The sequence below is a fragment of the Pelodiscus sinensis genome, chromosome 3, assembly GCF_052426305.1.
Source record: "Pelodiscus sinensis isolate ZL-2025 chromosome 3, ASM5242630v1, whole genome shotgun sequence".
NCBI lineage: Eukaryota > Metazoa > Chordata > Testudines > Trionychidae > Pelodiscus > Pelodiscus sinensis.
Window position 1 is genome coordinate 188,257,007 of NC_143054.1, and position 15,408 is coordinate 188,272,414.

Consider the following 15,408-nt stretch of genomic DNA (forward strand, 5'->3'; position numbering starts at 1 on the left):
ATAAGGGGGAGATCCAGAATTGATTTCCTCTGGTCTGGCCAACTCCCTCGTTCGGGACCACTCAGGTCCCGAAGGTGCCAGACCAGAGAGGTCCAACTTGTATTATATAATTCAAGCCACACAAACACACGGTTGCAAGTAGTACAGCAAGTCATTAATACATTAATACTGTTCTTCATGATCATGTGCCTCCAGCAAACACTTAAGTGACTGAAATATCCAAAGAAAAATTCATCTTGCATAGCAACATCCAGAAGCAGAAGCAAATATCAGAAAGTTAGTTTCCAGGGTATTAAGCTAAAAAGAGAAAAAGAATGTTTTTAAAAAAAGATTCAGTATCCTATATGACTATCAGCTGATATATTCAATGTACTTTCTTCACTTTGGCTTAACTGAAGATACACCTATTAAAAATGTCACTCAACTTGATTAAAGTAAAATGTTTATAGACTAAAACGGGTCCTACAGGGCAGGGGGCAGGATGTGTGGGGAGTGCAGGAGTCAGGGCAGAGATTGTGGGGGTGTGCAAGATTCAGGGCAGGGAGGCTCAGGAGCTAAGGCAGGGGGTGGTAAGGTGTGGGAGACTCAGGAGAGGGGGCTGGAGGCTCAGGGGAGGGAGTGGGGGCAGGAGTCAGGGCAGGGATGTGGGGCCAGCCCTGGGTAGCAGGGACTGTGCTACCTAGCTGCTGGCTGCTCTCAGGGACAGGCTGGGGAGGCAGCATTTTTAAATGTGGCTCTGTCTCCTCTGCAAAAAGGTGTTTTTTAAAAACCTAAGATAGCTATCTTGGTGTAAAAATACACATTTTAAAATGCAAATATCTATCTTAATGTAGTAACACGTCTTTGCAGAGAAACTGGTAGCCATGATGTAGCATTCCCTTTTTCCTAGGATGAAGTATCTGAAGAAGTGGGCTGTGCCCACGAAAGCTTATGATACCATCTACATCCTTGTTTCTTAAACTGTGTTCCGCAGAACACTGGTGTTCCGCCGAGAACTTACAGGTGTGCTGCAGCCGTTTGAAGAAAAAAAAAAAAGGCTGCAAGAGCTGCTGAGACACAGCGGGTGGTGCGAAGAGGTGAGTGAGTGGTGACTCAGCTGGAAATGAGGCAAGGCTACCCAAGCTCCTCCTCCTGTGCTTCTGTGCGAAGGGCGGAAGAGGCGAGCAAGTGATGATGCGGCAAGAAACAATAGCTATCTTGCAGGGAGCTGACTGACTTGGGCATGTCTGATTAATTACCTGTGAAGCTGTGCTGCTGGGCAGCTTAGCGGGAACACTGCTGTTGATTCACATTGTACTTCAAAACCTTTACCACGAGACATCACTTTCACCTGCCATCCTAATTTATTTGCTGCTATACCTTCTCACCTGTTCATGTCTATATCCTAAAAAGAATAGAAGGAAGCCATGCCCAGTCCAATAAGCTATGCTTTTCTGATCACAGCTTGAATACTGTTAGTGCAACCTCTTTGTCAAACATTATTCATGATTTTTATCTTGCCATCAAATATGCACAATGCACTGTTTATAGAATCATAGAAATGTAGGGCTGGAAGGGAATTGGACAGGTTACCTCATCCAACCCCCTGTACTACACCTAGACCATCCCTGACAGGTGGTTGTCAAACCTGTTCATAAAACCTCCAATGATGGGGATTCTACACCCTCCCTTAGAAGCCTATTTCAGTAATTAACTATCCACACAGTAGAAAGTTTTCCTAATACTTAACCTGAAATCTCCTGGCTTCAGATTAAGCTCATTACTTTTTTATCCTTTATTTAGCGGACATTAAGAACAACTTATGATTGCTTTCTTTGTAACAACCGTTTACTTATCTGCAGACCTATCAGATCCCCTCCCCCTTCTGAGCCTTGTTTTCTTAAGATTAAAACATGCCTCCCCCCCTTTTTTCAACTTTCCTCATAGGCCAGGTATTCTAAACCTGTTTCTATTTTTGATGCTCTCCTTTGGACTCTCTCCAATTTGTCTACATCTTTTAAAAGAGCGGTGCTCAGTCCTGGACACAGTACTCAACTGAGGTCTCCCCAGTGCTGAGTACAGCAGGATAATTACCTCTCATTTCCCATGTATAACACTCCTGTTTATACACCTCAGTGGCATTTGTCTTTTTTGCACAGCATCACATTGTGGCTCATATTCAATTTGTGCTTCACTATAACCCTCAAATCCTTGTCAGCAGAACTATTGCCTAGTCATTTATTCCCCATTTTGTATTTGTGCACTTGACTTTTCCTTCCCAAGTGCAGTGCCTTGTCTTTACTGAACTTAAATCTTGTTGATTTCCAACCAATTCATCAAGACTATTTGGAGTTCTAATCCCCTTCCAGCTTGGTGTCATCTGCAAATTTTATAATCATTCTACTCCATTATCCAAGTCATTACTGAAAATGTTGAATAATACCGGACCCAGGACAGATCTCTAGGTCCCACTAGATAAGTCCTCTCAGTATGACAATGAACCACTGATCACTATTTTGAATGTGTTTTTTCACCCAGTTATGCATCTTACATACAGTAAATTCAACTCCAGCACATTTCTCCAGTTTGTTTATCAGAGAATCAGGTGGTACGGTCTCAAAAATCTTATTAAAATCAAGCTCTGTCATAGCATATGATATTTTCCCAGGATTTTCATGTGCTGGTGTTGAAACCTGTCTTTATTTCAGAGACGTGGAGTTACATACACGTCACTATTGCACGATAAAATATTTTTAAGATGTAGTTGGGCACATAGGTAAATTGGAGGGTATTCCATTGGGAGCCAAACTTCCATTTTTTCATCTTTTCCTCTAATTTTCCTTTCTCTAATGGTTGTTGTCTTAAGACACTTAGCCTTTCATTCTTGATGCTACTTGCAAACCATTGGTTCTCTGACTGTAGTTTACAGTCCTTGATGGCAAGGCATGGAGAGCAGGCTGGTCACATGGCATTGTTTCGTCTAACTTCCAGCTGCTAAACAGGACTAAAAGACTGTTTTACTTACACAAATACTGTTCTAATATTACTTTTCCAAGTAAACAATTCCTGTAGCAATCACAGGAATGTTATGCAACCATAAGTAAGCCATGCTCGGTCCTCTCTCACAGTCCCGGACTGGAAGATTACTCCATCTTGACTCTGCATAGCTACACAGAGACTGGTTGCTGCTGCTCTGCTGAGTTTATTTTGCCTGAGGATACCTGTCATTCTTACTGGAACACATTCACAACAAATTGATGTTAAAAATTGATAAATATGACATTGTAAAGTGTGAAAAGTACCCTGAAACGGGGGGGAAAACATGAATTGTGCCTACTTTTGCTTTTTCATGATTCAGCACGAGTGGCAGCAAGCACATAGAGGTTGAACCTCTCTAGTCCGGCACACTCTGGTCTGGCAATATCCAGGCTCTGGCATGATTTTAGTTAGCTGGATGTCTATTTATCATGGGTATGGACAAGTTTTCTACACTCCCATAAAGTTTCTTTCCAGCCTACCAATTCTGACTCTCAGCATTCTGTGCTGTTATGTAGCTCTAATGTACCCCTAAGTGTCCTTAAGAGCCCAGTGAGCAGTGGGAAGTGTTGGTACTGCTGCTAGACAATACTGACCTCCTCTGGTTCAGCAAATTCTCTGGTTTGGAACTAGACAGGTCCCAAGGGTACTGGATTTGAGAGATTCAACCTGTAGTTTAAAGGCTTCTGTTTAAAAAAAACTCCTCAAAGTCACAGAATCTTTGGCCTTGGTTTGGTGTTGCTGCCACCTCAAAAATGCAAAAACCCCTTCGAGAACCCAGGAAGTGCATTTGGGAATTCCTTCCTGTGGGGTACTCTCAAGCTTTTTATCCCTCCCTCTGGAGAGAGGCTGAAAAAACCTGTAATTTTCCTTAATAGTTGGCCTTGCAGTCTTAGACACGTGCACACAGTACCTTCTGCCTTCTAAGACATAGGACTCAGATCATGGTGTTACGACAAACATAAGTGGTAAAACATTACTTGTTTGCTAGGTGCTACAGAGAAACTAAAAAAAAAAAAAAAAAAAAGATTAAAATTAAGGGAATTGCATCACTGGGATTCAGTTTGGAGAGTTACAGTGTAAGGGGAATAGTTATGTACGATCAGCACTGAGAAGTACAAAAAGCCTCAAAAAAGAAAATAACCTGATCACATCTGACTAAACATTCCCTATTCTACTCACATATCGGTTGTTACAAGACTCAGTCCTTCCGTAAGTATGGAGGTCACTGAAATCTTCCATGTTTTCTGGCTTAATTCATATATCCCAGGCTCTCCTCTGGTCACACAAAGACTGGCTCAGTCAGATCACTACTTCTAATTCAATGTTTCCATTGGCTCTCATGCCAACTCACTTCCTGCTTGCCTAGCATTCCTGAAGACTCTCTAAGACAGGGGTTCTTAACCTTTTTACCTTCACACCTCCCCTGAAAGTGAACTTCATGTTCTCATCCCCCTGGGAGCCATTTTGTGCACATCCTAGCCCTGTCCCCTCACCTGACAGGAACCTAAGGAGCGTGGCTAAGACTATAAGAACTCTGCCAGGGAGCTCAGTCGGGGCCCTGTCTCTGAAGAAGACAGAGACCTGCCCAGAGCTCTTGGCTGACGAGACTGAGACCTGGCCTGGGCCTTCCACAGTCGCCTTCCCTCAGGCCAACGAAGGCTTCCTTGCCTGTGCCACCGAGGCCTGGCCAAGCCGGCCAGCAGGGCTACTCTCTGACCTAGAGGAACCCAAGGCTCTACTGGTGCCTGGCGATTCGGAGGACCAGCCTGAGCTGAAGGCCCGGCTCGAACCCCGAGGTCTGCCTGAACCCTGGGACTTGGTGAACCAGCTGGATGTTGGACGCAGCCATCCAAGCTAATTCCCAAGACCCACGGCTGGTGGCGCTGTAGGGTGAGTGAACAATGCCTAAAAGAATAATATGAGCTTTTTACTTTGAACCTTTTCCTAACAAATTTACGTAATATTTGAAGATGAAAGTCGGCAATGCTCGTGTACTGTTATTGTAGTGTGTCATCACATCGGTCTGATTGATTTGCACTGCTATTGTAGTGTGCCGATCTCTAGAAGTTAAGAAATTAATGTTTATAATTTTAATTCATAATATTAATTATGAAGAAATCTAAACTTTAGAATTTTATCCAGTGAGAAGGCAATTGTGATAAATTTTCTGGGAGGCACCTCACACCTCCCATGTATCCCCTTCACACCTCCCCTGGGAAGGCGCACCTCACTAGTTAAGAACCCCTGCTCTAAGACCTATGGTTTTAACCCTTACAAGCAAGACAGGGTTAGGTTTCAAGAGTTACCCACTATGAAAAAAGACTTTAGTTAAATGAATGGCTGGAATGTCTAGAAAAGGGTATTACCCATCCCATTCATCACAGAATCCATAGATATCTTACAAGATATAACAGGATATAGGATGACCACATAAAAATTTGAATAATCCCAGAAAATTGGGATGGGCAATCATATTTGCCCAATTGGTTTGATATAAACACATTTCTGACCCAACTTGACTCTGTTTATAATCAAAATTGAGAGCTATTTTTACAATACTTTTTAATTGTGTCATTCAAAATCTCTGGGATAAAGTACACTGCATTTCTATAATTCTTCATCCAACAGACAACATGGTGTTCAGAGCACCTCCCAGTTCTCTTTATTATTTTGGTATTACACAAACGGAGACCCTTAAGCTAACAATTAAGTCAGCACAGAAAAAGTGTTACTACTTTTCAGATGTTTTAAAAAATGTCTTTTAGTATAGAATCAATCACCACAGATTAAATAGAAAAGATTACAAAGGCTGGAGAAATTCCAGGAGCACAAGGCTATTGGGTATTGTGCAGTAACTGCTTTTATGTTATTATTTTTTTGAAATTTTTCCATCTATCATTTTGAGCTTTAAATATCCAATTATTATTTGCAAGTATGCGTACCCACACACTCACACACTAGTGCTCTCAAACTGTTCCACTAACTTTATGTAGGGAAAATTTTGCTCTCAAAGTGTTACAGGAAAACTCTACCATGTCATAAAATAGATTTTAATCAGCATATCTAATTAGAGGAATATAGATCTATATGAGAATGTTATATAAAATAAATAAACAGAAAGCTGACATCTTAACAGTCAGATGCTGAAGTTAGTTTATGTTCTTTTTGAATGTGACTATTTCATATGTGATTTTCTTATTTTCAGCCCTTGCCTTCTTCCTATTTTAAAGATTATATTTAACTTGCTGTTTTCTCTTTTTTTAAATAGTTGCTCACTCCTATATAAAGTTTTTACCCTAGGGGATCCTTAAACCCTGCTAGCAGAATTAAAGATGTTAAGTATCAGGTAACTGACTAATTAAATAGTCGATGCATTAGTTGAGAGGGCGCCTCTACATTTGAAGTGTAGCAACAGCACTAGGGCAAAAGCACTGTAAGGAGCCCGGGGTCTGCTAGGGACTGGCTGACCCCAGGCTCCGTGCGGTCCTGCTGCTTTGAAATGTGCAGTTGGGTTTCAAAGCGGCAGCACCGCATGGAGCCCAGGATCAGCTGGAGAATCCCCAGCTGATTCCAGGCTCCACTCCGCAGTGCCGCTTTGGAATGCTGCGTGCAGCCTGGGGACACCCCAGTTGGCCCTGGGCTGCACACGGTGTTTCAAAGCAGTGGCATCACGTGGAGCCTTGGGTCTGGCCTGAGACTTCAAGCGGCACTGCCACTTTGAAGTACCTCCTCTTCTCCCCCCTCTACTTTGCTGCCTCTATCTGATAATCACCAAGGCGGAACTGGGGGAAAGAGGGGAGCAACTAGTTGACTATCCGCTGACTAGTCCTTCACATGCCTAAGCAGAATAATGGCCATCTACTCTTCCAATACCTTTCAATTAGGATTTCTTATGTATTGTACCAACTAAGGAAAAATATGTAATGAAACCACATTGTGCAAATAGGAAGCCTGATACCACACAAGTCATGTATCTATAATGTCCAAACCAGCTAATCATCTTGCACTTGTGATTATCCATATCATGTTTCTTTTCATTACTGAAAAAGGAGCTGAGTCACAATTACTGGGAATATCTGCTTCCAGATGTTGCCAGGACACTGTTCATTCATTATTGATTGAGATTATCTGAACCTTTGGATTAACTGTTTTGGACAAAAATTACTCATGTGTTGTGTAAGAGCATAAAAGAACAACAGGAGTACATCGAAATAGCATGAGTAATAAACCAGTCTTCTAGATATAGGATTATTATTCTGGATAATGAAAAATTAGGGTCAAAATTTAAGAGGATGGCTCATAGCAGAGGTTCAGAAAATGGATATGTATAATCATCAACAGAATGCCAATTCAATTCTCATATTAAAGTACATATGAAACCAACTTATTTTTTATTGTGAAAACTGTGGATGGTCACTATTGTTTGGTACAGGCATTGAGAAATTACAGTAATAAACTTATATGTTGGCATAACAGATAGATCACTTACATTCTTCTTTGTTAAGCTTGCTTTCTTGGATGTCCACGTCTGGATACTGATATACTCAATGAGTTGGCAGAACTGCTGAGTAAAAATCACTTTACAATGATGCTTGGATGACTCATTTAATTAAGTGTGGACAATTACGACAAGTATAGACTCAAGATGCATTAAAACCTGAACTAATCCCTTTCATATATAAACCATTCGGTGTTTATCAGAGAACTCCTTCTGAAGTATGATTTTTCTGTACAAGCGATTATAAATATTGCTCAATGTTTTACGTTCTACAACTTTTGCTTTAGAAGGGAAAATGGGAGATGAGGTTATCACTGTCAAAATCCGAGGTTCTTTGCATTTTGATGGCACCTTCCATCCAAGCATCCCAAAGTGCTTTGAAGCATTAGGATGAAATTCACCCAGGCCAAGGACCCACTAGAGGCTATGTGCCACTTAATTCGATTAGGGATGTTAAAAAGCAACTAATTAGGTAACTGTATAACCATTAAAAATCTCAGAGGTTCCACAGTATGGGCTCTTCAGTATAAAGCTTATACTGCAGAGCCTGCAGTGCAGCCAGCTTGCACTGGCAGCTAGCTCCTGGCCTCACTGCTGGGGAGCTGGCTGCACTGTATGAGCTTTATATTGCAGAGCCCGCAGCATAAGGTAGCAGCCGGTTCTCCAGGAGCCAGCATGCAGCGGAAGCAGACTTTTAAGCCAGCTCCTGGTATGCACCAGCACCTGCTGTCCTGTTCCCAGGGAGCCATCTGCCACCCCGTGCTGCTGCCTCTGATACAGGCAGCAGCGTGGGGTGGCAGCTGGCTCCTCGGAAGCAGGGGCCAATGGTTACAGTAACCAATCAGCTCATGCTTAAAAGTTAACTGTTTAAATGGTTATGCTATTACCTCCCTAAATTAGACTCCTCTTTAGAATCCCAGTAAGGGTATAAGTGAAGCTTACATGACTTCAGGCCTTGTGCAGGATCTCTGCGACATGCTGAGTTTCACCCAATAATGAATTAAGCCTTGAAACACCCCGGACATTCCCCCCGGTTACACAGATGAGGAACGTGAGGCATAAAAAGATAAAACATAAGTCATCATATCGGTTTTGAATTCACTAATAACATGGACTAGGCTAATGAAACCATCAAAACAGGGAAAAATCTTCAATTAAAATAAAAGACCTAGATTCTGATATTGCTACTCGTGTTCTAGTATCTTATTCCATGAGTACTTCTAGGCTACGTCTACATTGGCAAGATTTTGCGCAAAAGCAGTTGCTTTTGCACAAAAACTTGCCGCCTGTCTACACTGGCCATGAGTTCTTGCACAAGAACACTGACGTTCTAATGTAAGGAATCAGTGCTTCTTACGCAAGAACTATGATGCTCCCGCTCAGGAAAAAGCCCTCTTGCGCAAGAGGCCAGTGTAGACAGGCAACATGAATTTCTTGCGCAAGAAAGCCGGATGGCTAAAATGGCCATCAGAGCTTTCTTGTGCAAGAGAGCGTCTACACTGGCACGCATGCTTTTGCACAAAAGCACATCTTTTGCGCAAAAGCACATGCCAGTGTAGACGCCCTCTTGCGCAAATACTTTAACACAAAAACTCTTGCGTTAAAAGTATTTGCGCAAAATCTTGCCAATGTAGACGTAGCCCTAATGATCAAAATGACTTAATTCGAACCACTCAAGGGAAGGTTATTAGGGATGTGAATAACTAGTCAACTACACAAATAAGCAAATGCTTATCAGATAGTTGACTAGTCGCTTCTCCCCCTCCCCGCTTGCTGCCTCTATCAGAAAGAGGCAGCAAGTGGGGAGGGAGAGGAGAGAGTGCTTCAAAGTGGCATTGCTGCTTGGAGCCCGGGGCCTCACCCTGGGCTCCATGTGGTGCTGCCATTTTGAACAGTCATGGGAAGAATGGGGCCAGCAGGGGATTGCTAAAGTTCCCCAGTGGCCCCGTGCTCCCTGTATCACTTTTGCCTTTAAAGTGTAGCAACAGCCCTGGGGCTGTTACTATACTTGAAAGGTGGAGGTGTCCTTATCGACTAATCCAATAGTCGAGGCAAATTGCTTTGACTATTTGATTAGCCAATTAATCGAAATTTTACACCCCTAAAGGGTATTAGAATATAACCTTTTAGTAGAAAACCACTTGAAGGTGTAGCAGGGCCCATCTGAAAAATAACCAGTAATCTGAACTGAAAATAGTTTTTGTTACATGATCCCTCTATGTAGTATTCTTACAGATCTTTCTAGCATAGCATCTTCCAATCAACACCCAACAATGAAAGCTTATCATTTGGCTTCAGACTTTTCATTTTCTCTCTATACCAGGTTGTGTTCCATTAACTTCAGTGAGAGAATCAGATGCTTTGCAATTTTCAGGAGCTGGCTCATAATTCTAATAAGCAGAAATTTGATTACTGAAAGATAGATTCATCACTAATGTAACCCAATGGAAACTAATCAAGTTACACCAGGTATAAATTTAGCCCATATGATTTCTGTTTAAATGTAATATAAACCTTTCTACACTCAGGTTAAAATACTATAACTACATACTACTTTAACCATGGCGCCAAATGCTGCAGTAATGCTAGTATGATAGGACAGTTAACTATAATTTATTTTTCAAAGAGCAAAACTAACAACTGTTTTCCTTTCCCTCATAATAGCTGTGTCGGAGTGGCCCAGTCTTCCTTTATGGTACTAGCACTGTGTGCTTCACTCAAGACAGGTCAACATGGGGACACATAGGAAAGCAAAGTGAATCAAAGGTGTGAAGGTAATGTGCATCAGTTACAGTGCACTACAGCCCATAGATGCTCTCACTCAGCAGTAAAGCAGTCTTCATTCAGTGTAACCCCATCTTTAAATTGCAGCGAATTAAGGCCACTTTACTTTGGAATAAAAGCATCCAGGTGGGGTGAGATGGAACGGAATGTTAATGTGCCTGATGTCACGCTTTTAAAATACGTCCACACTGGCAATTAAGATACAAAATTTTTGTCATTCACAGGTGCCTAAACCCCTCTTTCCCCGAATGACAAGAGTTTGGCTGGGCCAAGTGGAAATGGTGCTTTTTTCCGCAGGAAGCGTTTAGAAAATATTACAAGTATTTTGGCAACAAAAGTGCCAACAAACAGCGTTTACTCTGCCTGACTTTGTGACAGAACTGTGTTAGCACAGCCTTGTTATTAAGTTGCATACTGTAGTGTAGGCAGTTGAGTCACCTTTCTGTTCCTGAGTGCTCCCGTGCAGACAAACCTTTATTGTACTGACATAAAAAGAACAAACTCCAACACCACTGGTATAAAATCAAAAGCTGACAAAATAGCTTTACTCACTGACAAAATGTCTATGTTCCTATCAACATACCCCTAGAATGAGCACAAAAATATCTACCAGGTCAGTTACAATGTTCATATTCACATACATTGTTTTATATACTAGCAAAAACTTTAAGAAAACAAAATCCTGTTCTGTGGTAGCTGGCAGACGAAGCAGACATCACTACTACAGAATTAGCAGTTACACTCCATTATCACTCACTGCCTGAATCCCAGGGCTTGTCTACACTGGCAAGTTACTATGCTGTAACTTTCTCACTCAGTGGTGATACCCTTCTCTCCCCACCTCAGGTACAGCAAGTTAGTGTTGTAATACACCTGTGAAACAGGCTCCCATCTGTTAGTACTCCCATCGTGCAGGTGGTTTACCTAGAGTGTTTGGAGACCATTCTCCCAGTGTGCTTGCCATGACCCTGCTGCTTTAAAGCAGAAGTGGCATGCCAAGACTGAATTTATTCACAGATCTGTATACCCATAGGAGGTCAGAGGGTGAGGGGGCAGGCGGGGTACAGTGATCATATTTTCTGAACCAGCTGTAGCTAGGGAGAACGGTTTAACTTAAATGATTAAATAGATAAGTGTGTTAACTTTTCATGTTAGTTTATCAAACTCCATTTTAAATAAAGTAAAATATTAATTTATATCCAACACAAAAGGTTTAAATGTTTTCTTTATTTATGGCAGAGGTGGGAAACCTTTTTTGAATGGGGGTTACCGTCCCACAGAAAAAATCAGTTGGGGATCACACAAGTGAGAAGCAAAAAAACTCCTCCAAAACCCCCCAACCCTCATTGATATGGCCCCTAACTGAGACACCTCACTCCTCTGATGCTCCAGCCTCACGGAGTGAGGGAAAGGGACAGGGAGGACTGAGGTTAAAGGTTTCCCATAGGCCAGATTCACTTTTCTGGGGTTCCAGAGTTTGTGGATTTGATGGACTTTAGGCTCCGGGGTAGGGACAAATATGAGGGGTTCAGTGTGTGAGAGAAGGCTGCCGAGTGGGATAGGGTGCAGGATCTGAGAGGTAAGTGGGGTAGAGGAGGGGGAGAGGTTGTGAAGTCTGGGTGGGAGGTAGGGTGCAGAAGCAGGCTCGGAGTAAGGTGTCTGGCCAGATAGAGGGAGCAGGAGCAAGGGGACGTGTAGTGTGTGGCCAGGAGGGAGGGTGCAGGACCAAGGAAGGGTGTCAGAGCAAGCTGGGAGTGCGGGGTCTTGGTGGGGGATGGAAGCGAGTGAGGGAATTGGAGTGTGTGGGGAGTTCTGGGTATGAGGGGGGACCCTTACCTGGCTTTGAGCCCCCTTGCAACAACTGCTGTGACCACGAGGTCCCAGGCTGGCCCTGGAGAAGCCACTGCCATGGCCATGAGGTCCGAGAGAAATCACAGAGAAGATCTCAGGTGCCTAGAAACTTTGCAGGAGAGCAGCAGAAGATGGAACTTAGAGAGGCAGGGAAAGCCAGAGCTAGAGCCGGGATGCTGCCAAACCTCCTTCGGGGCTGGTGCTTCTCAGGGCATGTACTGGAATATCCAACCAACACTCCCAGGTTTTGGGGTTCCCATAGCCCTGCATTTTTCTGAATCCCCCCACCTCCCAAAGGAAAGCAGCTCCCTTGTGAAGGGCGCACTGTGAGGAAGAGGCACCAGTGCCACTCATGCACCCAGTGCGCAGGTTCAGATGGCAGCAGGGAGGCTCAGCCACTCAGGCCCCAGTGGTGACACTGCATAGCTGAGGTGAGGCATGAGCCAAGAGTACGCGGCCCGAGGGCCCGATTCCCGCGGCACTGCGACCCCGGCCGTGGGTTGCTGATCCTTGCTATAAACAAAGCCCCAAGGTTAACGTTTAGGATAGGAACAGGCAATCCAACATGTCTTATCAGAGAGAAAGATTCAGTACTTCCTCCTCCACTGCGGAACACTATCTTTGTCTACACTGCCAACTGAATGACAAAACTTTTGTCGTTCACAGGTGCATAAATAGCCCTCCTCCCGCAAAGACCACAGTTCTGCCATAGCAAGTGGCAGCGTGAATGGTTTATTGGTCCTAGGAGTGCTCTCCTGTCGACAACAGGAGCCCCGCTCTGACGGAGTGGAAGTATTTTTCTGGCAAAAAGTGGAGGCAAACACCGTTCACTCTGCTGGACTTTCAGGGAAATGGCATGTTGCTAAAAGCTGTGTAGTGTGGACAAAGCCTAAAAAGAGGAAGGGGCGAAGACAAAAAAGGGGAAAACGGGAAGAGGAAAGCTGCGGAAAAATTACATCCTATTAAACAGTACACTCTAAGTCATGGATGGATGCCTGACCTATAAAAAAAAGATTAATTCAGCAACCAGATGAGGCAAAAGCAACAGGCAAAGGCTAGAATCAATGTACCTAATGTAGGAAAATTCAATTGGGAAATAGGTGTCATTAACATGCTTTAAGACTACACGTGTTTTCCAATGATTTCTTCAGGGGAAGACCTAGTGTTTGAGTCCCATTGGGAGATCTGATCAATTCAGCTTCTTTCCTTATGCTTTCTCTCCCTCTCACATAATTCTGAATTTGCTGCAGTGGAGATGGGAGGGATTCCCAGCATTAAGCAGCAAGCAAACCCTTTGCAAACTAAGACAGATTCCTATTTATTACTATAAATAAATGCGAGTTAAGTTGTGGCCTTCTTTGGAAAGATATTATAAATACTGGTCTTACTGAAATAGTATGCTTCAGATAACACTTGAAAACACAGCAACTTGAGCATGAAAAGCACTGTATGGAACCACATTTCTTCCATTTAAGTCAGATTTTGCCTTTCTTACTTGCCACACTCTTACTAAAATCCTAAACCTTAAACTGCGAGACTACAACAAATCATGACATTTGATCTTCCCCCATCTTCAGGGAGCAGCCACCTGCCTCCCATTAGTGTGCGAACATATCAGGGTCAATATCCAACCTTAAACATACACATAGAAAGGCAATGGATCTTCTCATTGAACAGAGGGCACTTAATTTACGCTCTCCTATCCTGTAGGCCAGTGGTTCCCAACTAGGAGTCTATATACCCTTTGCAGTACACAGACGTATTCTTCCATCAGCTCATCCAGATTTTGCCTCATTTTACAACAGGCTACATAAAAAGCACTAACAAAGTCAGTATAAACTCAAATTTCACACAGTGACTTGTTTATATTGCTCTGTATGCTATCTACTGAAATGCAAATGTGATATTTATATAGTAGAGTCCCGATTATCTGACCTAAACGGGATCGACAGGTGGTCGGATTAGCGAAAACGTCAAATGACAGGGACTCTACTGTAGCTGGCACTGCTTGGTGTCCCATCCCTGTCTGGCCCTGGCACCGCTCACTGCCCCATGGCTCTCCTGGAGCTGCTGATGCTGCTCCTGCTGGCGCCACTTCATCCCCAGGTGCTGCAGGGAGGGGACAAAGCGGCGCTGGCAGAAGCAGCATCAGCAGCTCCAGGAGAGCAACAGGGCAGCTATTCCGGCCCACGCCCTGGAGACACTGATGCCTGCAGCACCCGGGAATGAAGCGGCACCAGCAGGAGTGGCATCAGCGGCTCCAGGAGAGTGACGGGGCAGCAAGTGGGGGCCATTCTCCCGGCCCGCACCCTGGAACCGCAGATGCTGCTCCTGTCGGCGCCACTTCATCCCCGGGAGCTGCAGGGTCAGATAAAGCAGAATGTCGGATTACTGAAGGTCAGATAATGCCGACTCTACTGTATTTCCATTGATTTATTTTATAATTATAGGGTAGAAATGAGAAAGTAAGCAATTTTTTCGAATGGCTATGACACTTTTGTATTTTTATGTCTGATTTTGTAAGCAAATGGTTTTTCAGTGAGGTGAAACGTGGGTGTACATGAGAGACATCAGATTTCTGAAAGGAGTAAGAGCAGCCTTGAGAGGTTGAGAGCCACTGGCCTATGTCTGGGGACTTACCATTCTATCCCTCAGCTTAACTGGATGGATAGAAAGTTACCTCATACCCTCACTCCCCTGTGTCAGGCGTACTGCTGTTCCCAAATCTTGCTATATTTGGGCTTTTTTTGCCCAAGTTTTTTTCATCAATTTCTGACAGTCTGTTTTCCATCTGCTCATTCTTAGTGCCCTGACAGCTTGAGCTACAAAAACTAGCAGGGTATAAGAAGCTTTAAAAAATTTAAAATACTGCAGCAGATGCCAGGCCCACCAAGAGCTGTACAAAACAGGCACTGTTGACATTATACACTGGCAGGGTTTTCACAACTAATTTACATCTGACTTGGAATGCCACACCCATTGAAAAACTAAGGGATAAGCTATGTTTCTGGCAGAGCATTAGCTTCCTATTTGATTTCTTAGGCTTTGTCTATATTGGCAATTGAGCAACAAAGTTTTTGTTGTTCACAAATGCTTAACTCCCTCCCCCCTGCCACGAAGGGACCAAAACTTTGCCACATTTAGGTAGGTCTACACTACACAGCTTTTGACAACATGGCTTTATTGACGCAGCCATGTTGCTAAAAGTCAGGCAGTGTTTGTTGGCACTTATGCGAACAAAACAACTTCTATCCCCC

General features: G+C 43.4%; 1 protein-coding gene across 1 annotated transcript in view; it reads right to left on the bottom strand.

Annotated features, from left to right (window-relative positions):
* COMMD1 (copper metabolism domain containing 1) overlaps positions 1–15,408 on the bottom strand; it is a 110,049-nt gene that overhangs the window by 11,181 nt on the left and 83,460 nt on the right. The gene's annotated exons all lie outside the window — the stretch shown is intronic.